The sequence below is a fragment of the Capra hircus genome, chromosome 3 (genome assembly GCF_001704415.2).
Source record: "Capra hircus breed San Clemente chromosome 3, ASM170441v1, whole genome shotgun sequence".
Classification (NCBI taxonomy): Eukaryota; Metazoa; Chordata; class Mammalia; order Artiodactyla; family Bovidae; genus Capra; species Capra hircus.
The window spans coordinates 28027946-28048919 of NC_030810.1; positions in this window are offsets into that span (position 1 = coordinate 28027946).

Consider the following 20974-nt stretch of genomic DNA (forward strand, 5'->3'; position numbering starts at 1 on the left):
TCCAGCACATCCAAGTGGATGGCGGGAGCAGCCAGGACCAGGGTGCTGAGCAGGTTCTGCTACACCCTTCTTACTGCTCTGTCCCCCGGGGTCAGCCTGGGCCCCTTCTCTAGGGGCTTTACTATCAAATATAAGCATTTTAGCCTCTGAGGTTCCTTCACTTTTTTCTCATGAAGTTTAAGCCATTATGGCATCATTTCTGGTTTTAAAAAAAAACTATTAAACATGTTTTTATAGTGATTGCTAGCTTTAAAAATTAGGCTTTTTGTAAGTTCTCATGCAGTTCTCAGAGAATAGGATGGTGCTTCTAGATTACCTGTGGCATCAGTTTCTTCTCTGGGGACTGTTGACATTTGAAATAAAATGAACAGTGGAAATCCTTGTGGAGGGTGTATGCTCTCTTTAACTTTCTGTGGAATGCAGCCTTGGGAAGGGGAGGCGGTGGCTGGGATTCGTGGCCTGTCAGTCTTCTCTTTCTATGCACTTAGGCAAGACTTTCCCTTTATCTCAGTTATCAACTGAGAAGCTTGGGCAAGGCTGGTAGCTTTTTTACTATCAGTATTATTGTTGTTATTTTTTTTCTATGGTTTTAAAAATTTCTTATTCATTTTTAATTGAAGGATAATTACAGTATTGTGTTTCTGCTATACATCAACGTGGATTAGCCATAGGTATACATATGTCCCCTCCCTCTTGAGCCTCCCTCCCACCTCCCTGTTATTATTTTAAGCAGTAGAGACGTTTTAAGGAAATCTGATGCAGACACATGAAATGTAAAGATTTTCTCAAGTTTCTCTTCCCCAGCTCCTTGCATGGTCCCTGCAGAGTGACACAGCTTTAAAAAACCAGAACTTGATCCCATTTTGTTGCTTTAGAGTCCTGGTTCTCTTCCCTTGTTTTCACTTTCTCTGTCATTTAAAACACATCCTGCATCTCTGCTGGACTCAGAGCCTGGCACTCAGCTCTGCCCATGAGAAGCATGGAATCTGGTGTTGCAAATCGTCCACTGGGATTGCAATGGGACAGAGAGAGGTAGAGGGGCTGTGGGTGGGGGAAAGGGTCAGAGAAAGCCTTCTGGAGAAGTTCGGGTTTTGACTGCATCTTCAAGGGAAGAATGAGTTAGATTAAAGTAGGCACCCCCAGCAGCAGGGTGAGAAAGGGTAAGAGACCTGGAGTGAAGGATTCAAGGGTGAGGGACAGTGTTCTGTTTTGTCTGGAAAGGACTGGCACCCAGGAGAATAGGCTGAGCTGCCTCCTGCCTTGCCTGTGGGCCCAGCATCTTAGGACAGATGGCGGGAAGAACACTGAGAAGTGATAGTCTAACTGTTCTCTCAAAATCATTGTGGTGACTGGGGGGTTGAAGGCCTGGGCCTGCCCTGTTGGAAGGTATTGGAGCAGATACAGTCATAGGAATTTTTCAGTTCCTGCTTTACACACAGTGTTTCAGCAGAGAAGAGCCTGGCATACTGAGGCCTGCAGGTGTCAGCACTGGTCTTAGTCTGGACCTGAGGATGCAGTGATTTTGGACTAGCCTGGCTTTGAGGCTGAAGTTATCAGCCATCCCACTGCTGGTCCTGCCCCTGGGTCCACAGGGCCTCAGGAATCCCAGGAGCATGGGAGAAGACACAGCTTCTGATTCCACTTGGCCTTGTTCACCCTGCCCTCACTGGACCCTGACCTTCTGAGGGTATGGCCAGATGGGGCTGGATCAGTGACCCTAATTTTTCATCATTCTCCTTTATCTCAGATCCCATGCTTTGAAAGGTTTTTCAACCAAACTTCATTCATCTGTAAAGCTGTTTTCCCATTTCTGATCAACACATGTAAGCATGAGGCCAGTCTGTGATCACATGGACTTCACAGCATTCCAGACCATGTTTAATGAGCCTGATGAGGTGGGAAACTCCGTCCTGTGGAGAACAGCAGTGTCCCCGTGTCCTGTAGGGATCCATGTCCACAGGACTCCTGGAAGGGGAGGGTTGCTCAGTTCTTCTGTAGGCCTGTGAACTGATGAATCTCAGAGACCAGTCAGCATCTTTTACTGCAGCCTTGAGGCTACCTATTGGGGTGAAAAGACCAACCATAGGGTAGGGTGGGGCCCTGCCAAACTCCCTTCCCCTTAAGTGAACCCCAAGTGCTGAGAGCCTGTCTTTTCCTGTATACTCTCACCATAGTTACTTACCCTGGTGGGCTCCGTGGACCCCTGCTCCCTGTAGCCTTTCCAGTCAGTTTAATCCATGCTCCCTCAGTGCCCTGCTCCTCCAGGCAGTCCTCCAGCAGCTTCAACATGAGCATTTAAACACCAGATCTGCCTATGTTGCTGCTGTGCTCACATATCTTACATGGCTCCCTACTGCTCTGAAGATGAATGTTCTCAGCACAGCCTGTCTGCCCACCTCTCCAGCTTCTCCTCCACTGGCTGGCCCAGCCTAGCTAGCTCCTGTAGGGGTGGAGTCAGCCAGGCCCATGCAGAAAAAGACTGGAAGCAGAGAGACCGTCGGCCAGGGACATCATTGCTCAATCTAAGTGACCAAGACTTGGTTATGAGTTGGGAGAACAGGGTGGAAGGCAGCTGGCAGCATTCCATGAAGCCGGGTGTACCGGCAGGGAGCCGCCTGTAGATGGCGCGTGGAGGCCAGACCACCGCGGGGCGGGGCCTGTTGCTTAGCGACCAACCTTCGCAGGAGCAGGAGCGTCCATCGCCGCGCTTCTGCAAGTGCGGCTGGAAGAACAGGCTTAAAGCGCTCCCCAGAGACCTGGGATCTCTCTGGAAAATCAAAGCGGTGAGTCTCTAGACTGGGCTGTGATCATCAACCTCTCAGCCATCACCTCTGCACTACCCTGCTGGTCAAATAGATGCTCTACTATCTTTGTCTTCATACAGTAGCTCCAAGCACCATGTTCCACATTCTCCTACCCTTTCTCTCCTTTCTGAGCCTTGGCTCATGCTGAGCGTTCTTCGTAGACTCTTTCCAGCTTCACCCACTCATCTTTTGCTTATCCCTTTCAGACTTAGTCCAGGCGACCCCTCCTCCAGGGTCTCAGCCTGTTGAAACTGCCCATGCCCTCGGCTGCCCGCTGTCACACTAATCCCACTGAGTAGGTGTCCCTCCCACAAGCCCTGAGCTTCCCGGGGGACAGTGACAAGGTTTCATTTGTCTGTCTGTCCCGACTCCCAGCATGGGCTCAGCATTGGTTAGGACTGCAGTTATCCAGGGCTGGTTGCAGAATTTCAGGGCCAGCTTGTGCATTATTAGGTGGAGGGTTGAGTGGCCCTGCCTCTGGTCACTCACTCAACTTTGCACATGTGCTCTGCTCTGGCATCACAGAGTGGGCAGAAGAACAGGGAGTCAGCCTTCACTGAAACCCTACTGTGTGCCAAACACTGCACCCCTCCCCTTATTTAATCCTCGCAGTGACCCAGGGAAGAGGTATGGTTTCATTTCCTATTTTATAAAGGAAAATAAGGCATAGAGCAAATAGTGATTTGACCAAAGTCACATAGCTTATAAAAGGCCGAGGGCATGCAGAGGGCAACATACATCCCTGGGCACCAGTTCAGTTCAGTTCAGTCAGTCGTGTCCGACTTTTTGCCACCCCATGAACCACAGCACGGCAGGCCTCCCTGTCCATCACCAACTCCCGGAGTCCACCCAAACCCACGTCCATTGAGTCGGTGATGCCATCCAACCGTCTCATCCTCTGTTGTCCCCTTCTCCTCCTGCCCTCAATCTTTCCTAGCGTCAGGGTCTTTTCAAATGAGTCAGCTCTTCGCATCAGGTGGCCAAAGTATTGGAGTTTCAGCTTCAACATCAGTCCTTCCAATGAACACCCAGGACTGATCTCCTTTAGGATGGACTGGTTGTATCTCCTTGCAGTCCAAGGGACTCTCAAGAGTCTTCTCCAACACTACAGTTCAAAAGCATATATTCTGTGCTCAGCTTTCTTTATAGTCCAACTCTCACATCCATACACAACCACTGGAAAAACCATAGCCTTGACTAGATGGACCTTTGTCGGCAAGATAATGTCTCTGTTTTTTAATAAGCTATTTAGGTTGGTCATAACTTTCCTTCCAAGGAGTAAGGGTCTTTTAATTTCATTGTCAATTTCCATTATGCCATCAATTACTATCTTGAGGTTTTTTTTTTTTTTAACACGAACCACCTGAATGTACCCCTGTTTCTGGGCAGATTCTAGCACAGCCCGGGAAGAGCAGCCTGAGGATGGTTGCCTCCTGAAACCGCTGCCCACTCTATTCACTGACCTCCAGGAAGCTAAACCTCCAGAGAGAATGCTGAAATAGGCTTTGTGATGACCATCGTGGAAAGGGCCCTAGTGGTCTTTGGGTTGGAAGGCTGTCAACACGCACTGTTACCCAAGCCCCAGCTGTGGCCTGGGCCTCACCTCAAGCCCCATGGTGAGAGCTGGGACTCTCACCATGCTTGTTCTTGTGGCCAAAGTGGAGTGTCTTCTAAGGCTCCACCTCTAGGTTTGGGCCCCCCACATCCTACTGGAGAGAAGCCCTCCCACCATGACATACTGGTTTTCCTGGAGGGTGGGATAGGGATGCTGTACAGATAGAACGTGCCCCTCTGTGGCTAGGACAGGGGACCAAGTCCTCTCCTTGCCATTTTGAGGATTCCCAGAGCCCCTTCCCCTCCTGGATGCTGTGGCCTTGATAGGCCTGGACCTCAGCTCCTCTTACTGGAGAGCTGTTCAGAGGCCCCAGGATGAGCCCTGGCCTCTTCTCCTTGGCCATGGCCCAGAGCCTTGGGGCCCTGCTCTTTCTCCTTGCCCCTTCCTGGCTGTGTGCACTTGGGCACATCATGTAACCTCTCAAGCCTCCCTTTGCCCCGTAGCACTGGCTCAAGTGTGCTGAGGATGTAGGGAGCGCTCATGAGAAACACACCTCCGATGCCGCCTCTCAGTGTACAGCGTGTAGTCAGATGATCGAAGGTGGCCTTCTCTGTCAGGAGGCTGAGAATCACACAGGCTGACCACTGTGGTCTCCGTGTGCTTGGCGCTGTCTAAGTGCTTTCCACAGATTCTCTCTGAATTCTCACAGCAACCCCTTCAGCCAGGCACCATAATACCCCCATCTTACAGATGGTGAAACTGAGATCCGCAGAGGTAAGGTTCTTTCTCTTCATTGCATAGTCTGTCAGTGGCAAGCCAGGATCAAATCTGAGCTCCACCTGAGTCCAGAGCTAAGCTCCTAACTGCATTGGGCTGTCCTGCTTCTCAGCAAAGGAGAGTTGTGAGTCTTGGGGAAGTCGTGGTCCCCCCAAGACTTACTGCCCAGCTGTAGTCCACCCAGCCCAGCTGCTCTCAAACCATGTCAACAGTCTGAACACAAAGAACAGCCTTGCTCAGATCTTATACAAGGACTAAAATTATTTAAAATAAAGACCTTTTATTTTCATTTTGGAAATGAACCCTGGTGGCTCAGATGGTAAAGAATCCTCCTGCGAGTTCAGTCCCTGGGTTGGGAAAATCCCTTGGTGAAGGAAATGGCTACCCACTCCAGTATTTTTGCCTGAACAATTTCAGGGACAGAGGAGCCTGGTGGGCTATAGTCCACGGGCTCGCAAAAGAGTCAAACATGACTGAGTGACTAATATGCATTTTCTTTTTGAAAATGAGCAAAGAAGCATGAAGTTGATTTCTTTAATGCATAATAAAAGTTTACTAAAATTTAAATATACACCCTTCTACAAGGTAGAGGGGAAATTTATCAATAATGGTGCTGTTAATTCAAAGGTAACCTAGGAACAGTTTTGATTTTCACCAGAATGATTTCTCTTCATACTCATTTCTTTATCTTTCTCCAGACTTTATTTGTTTTTTGTTTTAAAATAATTAAAGAATTGTGAATATAAGTAATTCATGAAAACAGTTAACAACTTAAAAGTAGAAACCAGAAACAGATTTTTTTATTCCCCTACCTCTGTTACCCATTCTCATTTCTTTCCTCGGAGACGTCTCCTCTTTTTGCTGTCTCCTTCCAGAGATGATTTGCACATGCCTTTTGTTTGTTTAACTAAACTTTGATTTTGAGAAAATTATAGATTCACATGCACTTCTAAGAAGTAACACAGAAATCTCACGTAATGTTTACCCAATTTTCCCCAATTAGGCACTAATCATAAGCAGCAAATTGATACAGCCCACTCAGATTTTTCAGATTCAGTGTTACGTTTTAAATTTGAGTTCATTTTTGCTTGAGGTGTGAGGTTGAGATTCATTTTTTAGCCTGTAAGCTGTGTGTTAGTAGCTCAGTTGTGTCTGACTCTTGGAAACCCCATGGACTGTAGCCCGCCAGGCTCCTCTGTCTATGGAATTCTCCAAGCAAGAATACTGGAGTGGTTAGCCATTCCCTTCTCCAGGGGATCTTACTGATCTAGGGATCGAATCTGAGTCTCCCGCGTTGCAGGCAGATTCTTTCCTATGGGCCTGTGGATGTCCAATTGTTCTAGTACCGTGTGTATAGAGGCTATGTTTCCTTCATTTAATTGTTTTTGCACCTTTGTCAAAGATAAGACCTATTTGTGTGGGTCTGTTTCTGAATTCTCAGATCTGTTCCATTGATAGGTTTTTGTTGTTGTTGTTGTTGTTTTTAAACACACACACAGGGGAGCACGTGATTCACACTGTTCTGCACACTTCTCTTCATTAACACCAGATCAGGATTTCTGAGCCTTTTTTGAGCCATGGACTCCTTTGTCAACCAGGCAAAACCTATGATCCCTTCCCAGATCAGTGCTTTAAATGGATAAAAATAAAGCACATAAGGTTACAGAGGAAATCAATTATGTTTAAGGTGCTTGTAAAAATAGAGAAATACATTTGTGGTTGTAAAACACATACTTCTTTACTAACGCATTAAAAAACAAAATCTATTGCGGGATCTAATCACTATTAACAGTTTCTAAGTAGTGATGTAATTAATATTCTGAGTTATTTGCAACCACTGTAAAGTGACATAAGAAAATCTATGGTTTCTGTTGGTGACCAAGTCACTGCCACTTCTCCTGGAATGGGTGGCCTGCACTTGTAATTGGTAGAAATGTGGAAATCAAGATGTAATTTTCCCCCAGCCGAGTGCACAGAGCCGTTAGAGCTCTTGAGGACCCCAGTTATGAATTTCTGCATCAGAGCTTGGAAACCCTCCTGGCCTCACTCTTGTTAGCAGCTGAGCAGTGCTTCACTGCATGGATGCACCTTACTTTATGTAACCAGTGTCCTGCTATGAGGCTTTTAGGTTCTTTCCAATCTTTTGCTGTTAATGCTATCTTAAATGTTTAAAGGTTTCTCTGGCTATGATTTTATTCTCAAGAAGGGCTACTAAGCTGACCCCTCCACATTCAGAGAGACCCTTGGCTGGGCACGCACACACAGCCGATCTGCAGGGAGCATCTGGGTGAGCAGGCCCCAGTCCACCTTTCCCTCCTTCTGGGCTGTCCACCCTCCACACCATCAAGTCCTTTGCCCCTGCCCTCAAGCCCAGGCTGGGGATTCCACGCCATCCCCCATGAGCGAGTGTGTAGGCAGGCTGGGGAGGGTTCCCCCAGCCGAGTCGCATCCTGTGAGCAGATGTACAGCTCCACTATGCCTTTGTGCTACGTTTAATTAACAGCAGATCACGAGATGCTAACATTCTATCATGTCAGCTCTTGCATTTGAGCTAACACAGGCATTAGCCTGTCAGTAATTAGCTGCTGGGTGGTGTCTTTTCTTCATCTTTTTTCTTTTTTCAATTGAAATCAGAGCATCTTTTTTCTTTCTTTCTCTCTTTCTTCTTCTTGGTAGTAGATGGAATCTATGGAACACTGTGTGTGGACTTGGCTGTTTTTCCACATTCATGGACAATTAATTCCTAGCTCTAATCCAGTTACCCAGCAAACACTGAGTTGCCTCCCAATGTTGTCAGCAATTTGCTGGAACAGTTGCTCCCCGTATCTCTACCACTTGGGGAAGTAAGAGGCAATAACACCTTATTCTGAAATGTGTGAAACCTATCTGAATTGGAATCCCTGACCATTTCCCTGTCAGTCTTTAATTAAGTTGGTGTTTTTCAACATCTGGCTTTTGTTCGTTTTTGTTTTTTTTTTTCAATTTGGAGTGAATTTTTTTTTTGCTAACACCGTATACTAGCCTCAGTTGCAGGATGATGTCAACCACCATCTTCAACATCAGCAGTGGCTCATATTCTGTCCACAGAGTTAAAAACATCAGGTGCCAATGATGGACCACACCTTGTGCTGGGCTCCTAGGATTAGGAGGCCATTTCTCCTCCACATCCCAACCCAGGCACTCTAATACCCTGACCCGAGCCCCGCTCCTATGGAACACTGCTCTGGCTCCCCACCACTCCAAGTCCCAACTCTCCAGGCTGGCCTGCACGCCTTTCACAGCCCACAGTCTGGCTGGCCATTCCAGAGACTCCTATGCCTCTTTATCCCTGTTGTACTGGAATTTCCCAAAATACCTCATTCATGCAGCATCATCTGTCTGGGCCACCCGGGCCCTGGGCCTCCTCAGCACCTCCACGGAGCTGCTCCAAGTCTCCCCGTGCTCTCCTATTTGCCCTACGCGTCTCCCTCCAAAACCTTACTGCACTCACTCGCCTCTTCTGTTGAGTTTGTCGCAGGTAAGGATGACATCCAACTCACCCATCGAGGTCACCAGTGATGGCCTCATGACCAAATCCAGCAATCAGTTCTCTGACCTCTGTTCCCTCGACCTCCTGACACACCTCACACACATTTCTCTAGACTTCCGGGATGCTGGTCTCTCCTGGTTCCTGCCCTGCCCCTGCTTCTTCATCCACTGCACTCTTCCCCCATCTCTGCCTGCTTTCTGGATGTTGGAATGCCTCAGGCACGTCCTGAACCCTCTTTTCTTCTTGACAACGCTGTTTCTCCGGATTTGGCTTGTCTGAGTCCACGTCCTTACCCTCAGGCCCGTGTGCTGTAAGGGCTGGCCTGGGCTCTGTGTGTTAGCTTTATCTATGCAACCTCTCTCCCTGCATGTCTATAAGGTGTCCTGGCAGGAAACAGAAGTTGACTTGAAGGTTCAAAGTTAGATTAGAAAACAGCTCTCCCAGAGCAAGCTGGATCCTGTGGAGGTTGCTGTCTTCAGACAGACCGCAGCTGTCTTCAACTGTGGTCATGGAGGGATGTAACTTTAGCTTGAAAAAAAAAAGCTCAGACCGTAGAGGGAACTGGGTTGAAACAGCCCTGCTGCTGCTGCTGCTGCTAAGTCACCTCAGTCGTGTCCGACTCTGTGCGACCCCATAGACGGCAGCCCACCAGGCTCCCCGGTCCCTGGGATTCTCCAGGCAAGAACACTGGAGTGGGTTGCCATTTCCTTCTCCAATGAATGAAAGTGAAAGTGAAGTTGCTCAGTCATGTCCGACTCTTAGCGACCCAATGGACTGCAGCCTACCAGGCTCCTCCATCCATGGGATTTTCCAGGCAAGAGGACTGGAGTGGGGTGCCATTGCCCTACCTTGCTCTTTTCCCACCTTCTGATCTGCTGGTGCCTTCCATTGGCCAAACCCAACCAGAAGCCACAGGACAGAAGAGCCAGGGGCAGGGGTGGGGTTGGGGGTCAAGGGGATGCAGTTTACAGTGCTCTAACTCAGCCCCTGGGGCTCAGAGGGCAGAGAACAGTTGGGGCGGTGGGCAGACAGTCACTGTCACCGTTCACCCTGTGCAACTCATCTTCAGCACGGAAAGAGGGACACAAGCCATCAGCCGCCGTATCGCCCTGTAAGGATGCTCACTTCAGTCATGCTCTCGCCTGAAGCCTGAACTAGAGCATCAGCTACATGGCAGGAATGGGGAAAGAAACTGGCCAGCCAGCGTGAGACTCAGACCGTGGCTGCAGGCCCCAGGTCTGTAGCTGGTCGAGAGGCAGAGGCGGATCATCATCACTGCTTCTTTCTAGCACTCCTTCTCTGTCCCCCTCGCATGTTGTCAGCCCCTCTGCTGGTGGGAGTTCTGTGCTTGGGAGGGTGACCCAGGTCTTCTTCCGTATAGGGCTCCAGTCCTTGGTCAGCCCATCACTGTCATTTGCTGCAGACTCCCGCCGCCAGTTTTAGAAGCTATGGAAGCATCTCTCCCTGACCTCAGTGGCTCTGCAGGTTCCAGGCCCAGTTTGCTTTTCCCTCTTGTGCAGCAGAGCCCAGTTGCCTCTTAGTAATCAAGGTCACCCGCTCAGACCAGCTCGACCACTCTTTGCCTGTCAGTTCAATACCATGAGGAGCTCAAAGTAGCCAAGAAGAAGCCCAGCTTCTAATTTAGTGGGACCATGGCAGCATTTCCTGGTGGAAGCCTTGAGAACTAGCACCCCCAAGCTAGCTGAACCCATGGCCGCTGTTATAGTTTGGATCCTCCAAAAGTAGGCCCCATGGTGAGCTTAGGTATAGATGTGATTTGTGAAGGAGATGCTCCTGGGGGAGACCAGCTAGGAAGCAGGGGAGCAGGATAGGGAAGGGGGAGCATCAAGAAGGGATGTCGTTTCAGGCTAGCTCAGCCTCAGCCCAGCATGTGAACTCTGGCGTGCACATGCTGCCTCCCCCTTCCCTGGGTGTGAGGCCAGAGAACTGGGCTCTCACGCTCCTTCCCCCCTAGTCAATGGTGAAGGGCCACCCTGGGGTGATGTCAGTGCCCGGGCACCTCTGGCTGGCTGAACCTGTGTGCCAGGCAGGCTCTGAAACCCCAAGTGATGTTCTTTGAAAAGGCCTCAGTTGCGTCTGTTGGGAGCAAAAGCACTCTGAACCCAGGAGGGACCCAAACATGGAAAAGAGGAATCTGAGGGAATCTGGGCAGAGATCCAACACGATCTGCTATGTTGCAGAGACACGAAGCAAAAATTCCATAAGTGGGTTATGAAAGTGTCGCCATGAGTAGACTGTGGGTAATGGTTGCACTGCTGTGAATATAGTCAAAACCATTGAATTAGACACTTTAAATAAGTGAATGACATGGCATGTGCAATAAAGCTGCTATTTTTTGGAAGAGTGAGTGGGGATGCTTCTGGTGGGAGATAGCATTGTACCATGGTCACTGGTTCTGAGGCATGCCCCTTTCTAAGAGGCGGACCCTCTACATCATCACGGGGGGCTGCCTGCCAGCTGGTGCTGTAACTGAGCCTCCAGCAGGCCATCCCACCATCTGCAAGCCCCTTGCCACAGTGCTTTCCCTATTAATTGCATTTCTGGGTTTGAGGCACACCATGGTGATGGATAAAGCCTTCTGTAAGACCACAGATGGTGGTGCTGGCAGAAGTATCCAGCAGAGAAGGCAAGTCTATACCTAGATTCCATCAGGATTAATTGATGCATGATGGAAGACATCCAAGGTAATCAACTTGCCATCCTTGTGGTTTCCTGGGGAGCAGGGCAACACTGGCGCGTGTTATTAGCAGACCAGCCACTCTGCCGCGGCAGCACTCATCATCTCCGCTTTGGTCAGGGAAATTCATGCTGTTGAGCTTGTGAAAACCCTTCCTCCCTGCTGTTGCAGACCAGTGTTTGTGTCTTCCCCAAATTCATATGTTGAAGCCCTCACCCCAGTGTGGCCATTTTCGGAGATGGGACTTCTAAGGAAGTAATTAAGTTTAAGTGAGGTCATATGTCTGGGGCCCTGATCCTATAGGAATAGTCTTTATAAGAAGAGATGCCAGAGAATGTTAAATCATAAAATATTCAAGATGAATGTAGGAAAGATGTTTTATAGCCTTGCAGGGAAGACCTTTCTAATTATAACAAAAAATTCAGAGTACATAAAAGTAAGAATTGATAAATGTAATTACATAAAAATAAGAAAAACTCTTTATGGCACTAAGAAGATAAAAAAGTCAAAACAAGTGACCAGCTGGAACAAAAAAAGAGCTTGTGACACCTATCACAAAGGGCTATTTTCTCTCTAATATGTAGAGACCACCTACAAATCATTGAGGAAAAGGCTTTCCATACATGCACAGAAGAGGTCAGGTGAGCACAAGGCAAGATGGTGCTGTTTACAAGCCAAGAGAAGAGGTCTCAGAATGAAACCTACCTTGACGGCACCTTGATCTTGGACTCCCCATCCTCCAGAACCGAGTAGTAGATTCTCTTGTTTAAGCCACCCGGTCTGTTGTGGCAACCCGAGCAGACGAATCCACCAGCTGCCACACTCGCTTTGCTCATGAGCCCACTGAACTGGGGAAAGAGATTAATTGATGTCTGCAAGATGTATCCCTGTGTTCCGCTAGTTACTGAGAGCCTCACCGGCAGTGGTTGCCCTCTGGCGCACACTTCCTGAGAGGTGAATATTTCACACACTGCCTATTTTGAGAGGTCCAGACACATACTCATCTCCTTTTCACCAGTTTTCCAATCTTGTTGTTTCCAAAACTTTGAGCAGCCCACTAACCTGTCCACCTCTGCCCATGAATCACTATAGATCCATATCTCAGGCCATCCCTCCTTCCTCTGAAATGGATGTCAGGTAGCAGTTATCTTTTTCTATCTTTTTCGATCTGTCTCTTGGAATAATGGAAATAAAAACAAAAATAAACAAATAGGACCTACTTAAAAGCTTTTGCATAGCAAAGGAAACAATAAACAAAATGAAAAGACAACCCACAGATTGGAAGAAAACATTTGCAAATGATGTGATCAACAAGGGATTAGTCTCCAAAATTTATAAACAGCTCATGACGCTTAACATCATCAGAACAAACAACCCAGTCAAAAAATGAGCAGAAGATCTAAATAGATATTTCTTCAAAGAAGACATACAAATGGTCAAGAGGCACATAAAAAGATGTTCAGCATTGCTAATTATTAGAGAAATGCATGTCAAAACTACAATGAGATATCACCTCACACCAGTCAAAATTACTACTACCCAAAACTCCATGAACAATAAGTGCTAGGGAGGGTGCAGAGAGAAGGGGACCCTCCTACAGTGTTGATGGGAATGAAAATTGGTGCAGTTTACGTTGGAGACTCCCATATAGTTCTCTCACTATGGAGAACTGTATAGAGATTCCTTAAAACCTAAAAACTGAGCTACCATATGACCCTGCAATCCCACTCCTGGGAATATATCCAGAGAAAAACATGGTCCAAAAGGACACCAGCACCCAAATGTTCACTGAATCACTATTTACAACAGCCAGGACAGGGAAGCAGCCTAGCTGTCCATCAACAGAGGGATGGGTAAGAAGATGTAGGACATTTATACAACGGAATATTACTCCACCATTGAAAAGAATGGATTAATACCATTTGCAGTAACACGGACGGGCCTAGAGAGTGTCATACTGAGTGAAGTAAGCCAGACAGAGAAGAAGAAATATCATATGACATCCCTTATGCAGACTCTAAAAAGAGATGATAAGAATGTACTTGTTGACAAAACAGAAACAGACTCACAACCTTAGAGAACACACTTATGGTTGCCAGAGGGGAAGGATGAGGGGAAGGGATCGTTAGGGTGTTTGGGACTGACATGTACACACTGCCATATTTAAAGTGGGTAACCAACCAGAACCTCCTGTGTAGCACAGGGAACTCCTGCTCAGTGATATTTGGCAACCAGGAAGGGAGGAGGGTTTGGGGGGAAAATGCATGCTTATATGTGTAAGGCTGAGTCCCTTTGTTGTCCACCCGAAACTATCACAACATTGTTAATTGGTTTAACTCCAATATAAAATTGAAAGTTCAAAAAAAAGTTGCCCTCTGAAAGCCCCCTTCCCCCAAAAGATATTGCTGTGGTTTACGTCAGAGAGCATTCTGCCCGTGTTTCTCTCTAGGAGTTTTATAGTGCACCCATAGAAGAAACTCCTTTCACCCCTGTTTCTCCGTGCATCCCCTGGATGGGGTTATGATGCAGCCCCATCCACTCTGGCTGGCGGTGACGCACCAAGCACGCCGCCTGTAAATCGGGCTCCCAGTGGCTTCTCTTCTGGGAATTCTCCAAAGCAGAGGGCAGAGCCCAGCAGTAAGTTCCATGGGCATCTAAGCCAAGTATTCACACGATGGACTTACACCTCCGGACCAGCTGCGGTGCTTGTGCGTACATCTGTGCCGAGTGTGGGAACGCTGCTCCCCGCACTCAACTCTGTGGTTTGGAGATGTGGATAAAATCCAATGCGCTTGTTTCCTGTGACTGCATAACAAATCAGTACAAACTCAGTGGCTTCGACCCACGCCCATTTATTACCTTGCAGTTTCTGTAGGTCGGAAGCTGGCTAAGTGCATAACTGGATTCTCTGCTCAGAGCCTCATCAAGCTGAAGCCCAGGTGCTGGCCAGGGCTGCGCTGTCGCCTGAGGCTCAGGGCCCTCCTACAAGCTCAGTCAGGTTGTTGGCAGATTTTGTTTCCTAGTCAGTGTTGGACTGGGGTCCCCATCTTCTCGCGGGCTGTGGTTTGGGAATTATTCTCAGCTCTGAGAGACCACTCTCTGGTCCTAGGCATGTGGGCCTCTTACAGCATGGCAGCCTACTTCTTCTTAGCCAGCAGGAGAATCTCTTTGCAGGCTGCTATGATTGGGTTGTAAATAATATCGTCACAGGACTGTCCCATCATATTTAGACAAAAGGGGAGAGGATTCTACAGGGCATGGACTCCTGGAGTCATTTTAGAATTCTGCCTACACACCTATCATACGGGGTCCCCACAAGAAACAGCATGCTCCAATTAAGATAATTTAAGGAGGTCTAGTAAAGGAATTAATAAACAGCTCTGGCAAGGAGCAGGAAACCGCAAGGACAGTGTGGTACCTAGAGAGCTTGGTTGGCATCGCTGAGTGGCTGAGCGGGGAGGGCACAGAGCAGCTAGTGGCACGTGGGAGGAGAGAAGAGGAGAGAGAAGTCTGCTATGAAAGAGCAGGGGCCTCCCCCATGGACACTCCACTCCGACTCCCTCCTCTCCTCCCTCCAGTCCCTTGCTGGGAGCTCTGCGATGCTGAGCCCAGTCAGGAGCCAGAGGGCCAGGGCGCCCCTTGATGCACTGCACAGGTCAGCCTCCGGAGCACACAGCAGGGGAGAAGACGGACACTGGGAGGGGAGGCAGCAGGAGGACACCCAGGCCGCAGCAGCTCAGGTCACCAAGTCCTTCAGTGTCCCCCCTGGCCATGGGGTCCATTCTCTCCCGGAGCCTGGAAGAGCTGCCAAGGGAGGAGAGCAAGATGGGTTCCCAAATCTTAGTGCTCTGGCTCTGTGGGGGCCATGCCCAGGATCATACCTCACGCCAATCTGCATCAGTTACCCCAAGTCCTGTTGGCTCCACTTGGCTGTAAGCCTCGAGTGGCAAGACGGCTTGTACTGTAGTCTGGACCAAATACAGAGCTGCTGCTACTATGGCCCCATTTAAAACTGGCAGGCATAGCACTTCCTCAGTAAATGGTCAGAGCTGCACTCCCAGTATATACAACCTCCAAAACCCTGAGGCCCCTTCAGCACCATGCCTCTTCTTTGGGGGTAGTTGGTACCAGATGTAACCACATGTCTTTCATTTTAGAGGAGCAAACCTGAATTCTATCTCTTCCCACCCTCTGGTCTACTGGAAGCCAGAGAGCGAAGGAGTCCAGGAGACACTGTCCACAGAGGTCGTCCCCGCTGGACACATGGTGCAGACGGGATCTGTGTGAGATGCAAGCGTAGAGTAACTGACCCCACATCTCAAACTGGAGGTGGCAAAACAGCTCTCTCCGCTTTCTCAAGCCACCGCTAACCCCTGTCCCCACCATCACCTCCTGCCTGGTGGAGGGCAGTAGCCGTCTAACTGGACACCCTGCCTCCCTTTTCTCCCCACGCCATTATCTGTAACCAACTAGAGTGACCTCTATATATGAATCGAGTCAAGTCCCTCCTGCAGTGGCTCTCATTGCTCTTCCAATAAAGCCCCATCTCCTTGGCCTGGTTTCTGAGGCTCTGAATCAAACGGCCACCACCCAGGCTGGTACATGAGACAAATTCATCGTTGGTCCGTGCACAACCTACTTTGATGTGCTCGTTTGTCTTTACTAACGTGATCAGCACCCATCATTCCACTGCTCCAGACAAAAACCAGGTCCTTGCCAGCATCCATCCAACCATCTGGTATCCAGTTCGACCATCACCTCCCCCACCCCCTGTAACCAGCATCCTGGTGTCTCATCCACTAGCTTTCCTTCTTTATTTCATCACACCCATATGTTTTCTTAAATGGTTTCTAAGTCATTTTAGGCTGTCGTCTTTGGGGCTCCTTTCGCACTCATCTGCATTGTCGTGGGCTGCTGCAGCCTGTTGGTTTTACCTGCTGTGTGGTATTTCTGTGTGGCATCCCCAGTTTCTCTCATTGTCCCTCTTGCTGGCACTTGGTGTGTAGGTTGGGCTGTGGGGGACAGTGCTGCTGTGGATATCACTGGCCAGGCCCCTGTTGCCCCACCTGCTGCCGCTCTTCCTCTCACCCACCTCGTGCCAGCCACCGTGACCCGTTAGTTCATACTCCAAATCCATCCCTGCCCCAGGGCCTTTGCACCTGCTGTTTCCTCTTCCTGGAATGCTGGTTTTGGGTCTGACCTCACGTAGTGTCACATTTCACGGGGCGCTTGTTCGATTATTTTATTTTGAAGGGCTAAGTTCTGGTTGAGGAATGCTTGTGATATGAAAACAACCTCCATTGTTTTGGACGCTTCTGAGGGTTACCTATAGAACTGGTAGAAAAGAGATAGGGAGCGTCTTATCACTGTTAGAGTCAGCATTCAGGAGGAGGGACCTGCCAGTTGTGAGGACTGCCTGAGGCCACACAGCCGTGCTATTTCCTTGGAAGTATGAGAGTCTGCAGAGCTCAGTGGGTCCAAACCCCTTGTTCTTCAGAAGAAGAATCTGAGGCCTGAGGAGATGGGTGACTTCCCAAGGCACAGAGCCAGGCCTCGACGGCAACACCCCTGCTTCCTAGAGCATCAGGCTTTTCCAGGACATCATTCAGGGAGGACAGTGTGCCAGGTAAAGGGACACAAAATCTTCCTGCTTTTCTGCCTTGAAGGCAGGAATGATGCTGTTGGTGGAGCACCAACTTTGGAGCCGGAAAACCTGAGTTCTAATTCCTGGCTTCACCACTGAGCAGCTGTGTGACCTTGGGTAAGATGCCTCCCCTCTCTGAGCCTCAGCTTCCTCCCTGCTGAGTGGAGATGACAGCAGTACCCTCACCTCTCCTAGGATGCTTTGAGGCTCCAGCTGCTGCAGAGTGGGCAGGGGCATTCCTTGGCATGTGGAACAACTCTTGAGAGAACAAGGACAGAAAAAGCTGAGATGGCTGCTCTCACAGCCCTCTGCCCAGCAGGTCTGATGACTCTCACTACGGGAACACGTGTTTGCCACTGCAGGCCTTGAATGTCTTATAAAACTCACAATTTGTTCAAAAGAATAAACAGCATGAAAGGGGATGCGGAGCCTTCATCCAGGGCTGGCGGGGGCGGGGAGCTGCTCAGGGGCTGGTTTCCATTTAAACCAGATTTGGAGGCGTCGGTCCTGAGCTCTGGGCCTGGGAAGCCCTGCTGGTGCCCACTGTGTGCTTGACTCTGGCCTTGGGTGAGGGGCCCAGGGCCTCATTTTCTTTACCTGTGAAACAGGGGTAACGACAGAATTATTCTATGTGGCATAAGATTAATATGCACAAAGTGCTTAGACCAGTACCCAGGAATGATGAACCATTATGCTCACAGAAGGCAGGCAGGCGTGCATTCTGTGACACCCAGAGGGGTCAGTGCTGTGACAGAGGAAGCCTGCGGCCCTGGGAACCCAGGGAGGTCTCTAAAGAGGCAGAGGGGGGTTCCTGGAGCAGGAGACACCAGTTTTCCAGGTATAAATTGGGGACAGGATGGACAGATGTTGGAACCTGGCAGAAAAGTAGCACATGTAACGGTTATGAGATAGGAATAGATTTTCGTATTCGAGAAAATAAGAGAAATTCCCTGGGGTTGAGAGCACCAGGGGCTGGGTCCAGGAATTACGGGCTGCCTTTAGAGGATATGCCAGACCAGCCTGCAGCATCGGAGAAGGCTTCCCGAAGGAAGTGACGCTCAGGCTTGGTGCTGAAGAACAGGCGGGTGTTAGTACTCTGAGAAAGGCAGGGAAGGCATTCCAGGCGCAGGGAACAGCACATGCAGAGGCCTGGAGGCCCGAGAGAGCAGACAGTGTGTGGGCCTGTGTCAGCTGGTGGAGCTGACTGGGTCAAGAGTGGACTGAGTGGACTAGTGGTAAAGAACCTGCCTGCCAACGCAGGAGACACAGGAGAGGCAGATTCCATCTCTGGGTTGGGTAGACCCCCTGGAGGAGGGCTTGGCAACCCACTCCAGTACTCTTGCCTGGAGAATCCCATGGGCAGAAGAGTCTGGCGGGCTACAGTCCATAGGATCGCAAAGAGTTGGACATGACTGAAGTGACTTAGAACACACGTGAAAGTCAAGGGGATTTACGAGCAAGAGGGCTGTGGAGTGATGGTGAGGCAGGAAGGGAAAGACAATAAACGAGTATGAACTGTTGTTTTGAAAACTGAGCTCTGAAGGGTCGGACAGAAATAAGAAGTAGTTGATGGGGGAAGGGGCTCTGTGGGTGTATGTGTCAAGATGAGCAGATGAGAAAAGAGCAAAGAGGCTGCAAGTGGAGGAGGCAGAGGATGAGAGTTGTTTGTGGGTTTGGAGGCCAGCTGTCGGAGAGGGTCATGTGATTGTCACAGAGGGCCATCAGTATGCCCTACTCTGGGGGAACCGGAGCGGGGCTGTGGCTGGGGGCTGTGGCACTGAATGGGTGGAGGGGTGTGGGGCTGGGAAGGGGCCCCAGGGGCAAGGCTGGGGCAGTGCTAATTCTGGACATGAACTCCAACTGGGCCCCAGGTGCCCAGTGACCGTCCTGGCCGCGTTGGGGTTTCTGGGGCAATAGGAGTAACCAGGAGTCAGGCTTTGGGGAGGGAGGACAGTGACGACAGCAGGGGGAGGAAGGCCCTGGGCTGCGGGTGAGAGGTTGGGAGGGCAGGTTCTCCTGGCTTTGGAAGCCCTCTTCTCCAGAGCCAGACTCCTCCCTAGAGGGTGCCAGGATGGTCACCCTCCCCAGCACTTCCCTGGGCCCCTGCCACACCTGCTCAGCATCTCTAGGCCTCCTTGCTCCCTGGTGAGATGAGCAGGAGGAAGTTAGACATCTCCAGGATGACCTGCTCTAATCTCTCCAGGCAATTTGGTTTGGCTGTGGTCAGGAGCTTGTCCAAGGTTGCATGGTGAATCCAAGGGGCATTCAGGCCTCTCGCCCCTTCCTCCACCCGGAATAGCCCTCTGCCATCGGTTGGGACCCCAGGCAGCAGGACTGCAAAGTGCTGCTGGGGAAAGCTGAAGGAATGGCCACAAGGGGGCGCCAGGACCCAAGCCAACCAGATGCTCCAGCAGAGACCGCTCCCCTGTGCCTATTAAATGTATTTCAAAGGGGCGATTAGCCGCAATGAGAATTTGAAGGTTTTTCATGGGGTAGGGCTTCTCCTATCCTGGAGAGGAGGCGGGAGGCCCAGCTCAGTGCCCAGTTCTTCCAGACACCTCAGGCGAGTCCCTGCTCGTGCTGTCCGGGCCTGTTTCCTATTGGTCAATGGTGGTACCTTCTCCACGGGGTGGGTGTGGGAAGTGGAGGGTTGGAGGTGGGTCCACCAGGAGAGGGCCCAGCAGTGCCTGTGTCTCCCCAGCTCCACCCTGCAGTGATCTGTGCCCGGTCCCGCCCACCCCCTGCCCATGGAGTCCTTCATGAGCATTCCTGGTCAGGAGGATGTTTCCACACTGGCCTAACCCCCACACCCTTCTAGGAAGTGTGGAAACCGAGGGACAAGAAGCTGAATGCTTTTGAGACCACCTGCCTGGAAATGCCCACAGCAGGGGCAGTTGGGCCAGGGCCTTGGGCTCTGTTTGTTTCCAGGCTCTATGAGTAGCCAGGAGCCGGAATCCCTCGGGGGACCAGGATTGGGGGCAGCAAATAGACTCATCAGCTTGTATAAGGCTGCACATGGGACAAAGAGTGCTGAGCCCTGGGGCGAGGGTTGCAAAGTTAAGAAATCCCAAGAAGGGGCCAGCAATCTGCCTTTGTTGCAGTGGCCCCAAGTGTTTCTAAACCAGAGCCCTCTGAACCAAAGCCCTGTGAGGCCCCACTCTGCAGGTGAAGGCAGCTTGTCCAGGGCACCAGGCCGGATGTGTCCCTGAGCCCGGCACTCCCATGTCCATTCCTTTCCTCCTTCCAGCAACACTAATTGCCTCCCACTCCCAGCGAGGCCACTATGCCCACGGTGCTCAGAGAGCAACCACACCCCGTCCAGCCTCTGAGGGACTCAGAGCCTACAGTCTGACTCCCACCTAGAGAAGACAGTGCCGTGCGGAGTGTGACCAGAGCCATGACCTGGGAAGCTCAAAGGAAGAGTGTTCCAGACAGAGGGGACAGCACCTACAAAGGCCTGGAAGCAAGAGGCAGCACTGGAGAGGATGCGGCCTGGCAGGAGGGGAGGCTGTGACGGGAGGAGGGACCGGGCTCTTACTAGAGGGGCCTGAGGCCTCACTAAGACTTCCAGATTTTAACATCTCACACACCCGTTCTACAGCTGTCTCTTTGCTCCGAAGTCTTCCGCTGGCCTGGGGGCTCCCATGGCTGATCGACTTTGTGAGCCGAGCCCTGGCAGGGGCCTTGACACCCCCAAACCCGCGCCTACTGTTGAGCTGCCCTCATTTGGAATGCAGGTTGAGAGGCACGGGGCTGAGTCTGCAGTGGGGTGGAGGGGGTTCGGTAGTGGGAAGGGGTGGCTGGGAACAGTTGGTTTGTTTTAGAGTAAGAGGCTCTGGGCTGCTTTCTAAACTGCGGCATCAAAGGCTGCTTAGAAACGTGTACAGAATAAGGTGGAATGTTATGGAAATTGTCTCCTCTGCTTTGTGGCCTGGAAATTCACGGTTATTGAGAGGAATTTCCTCTG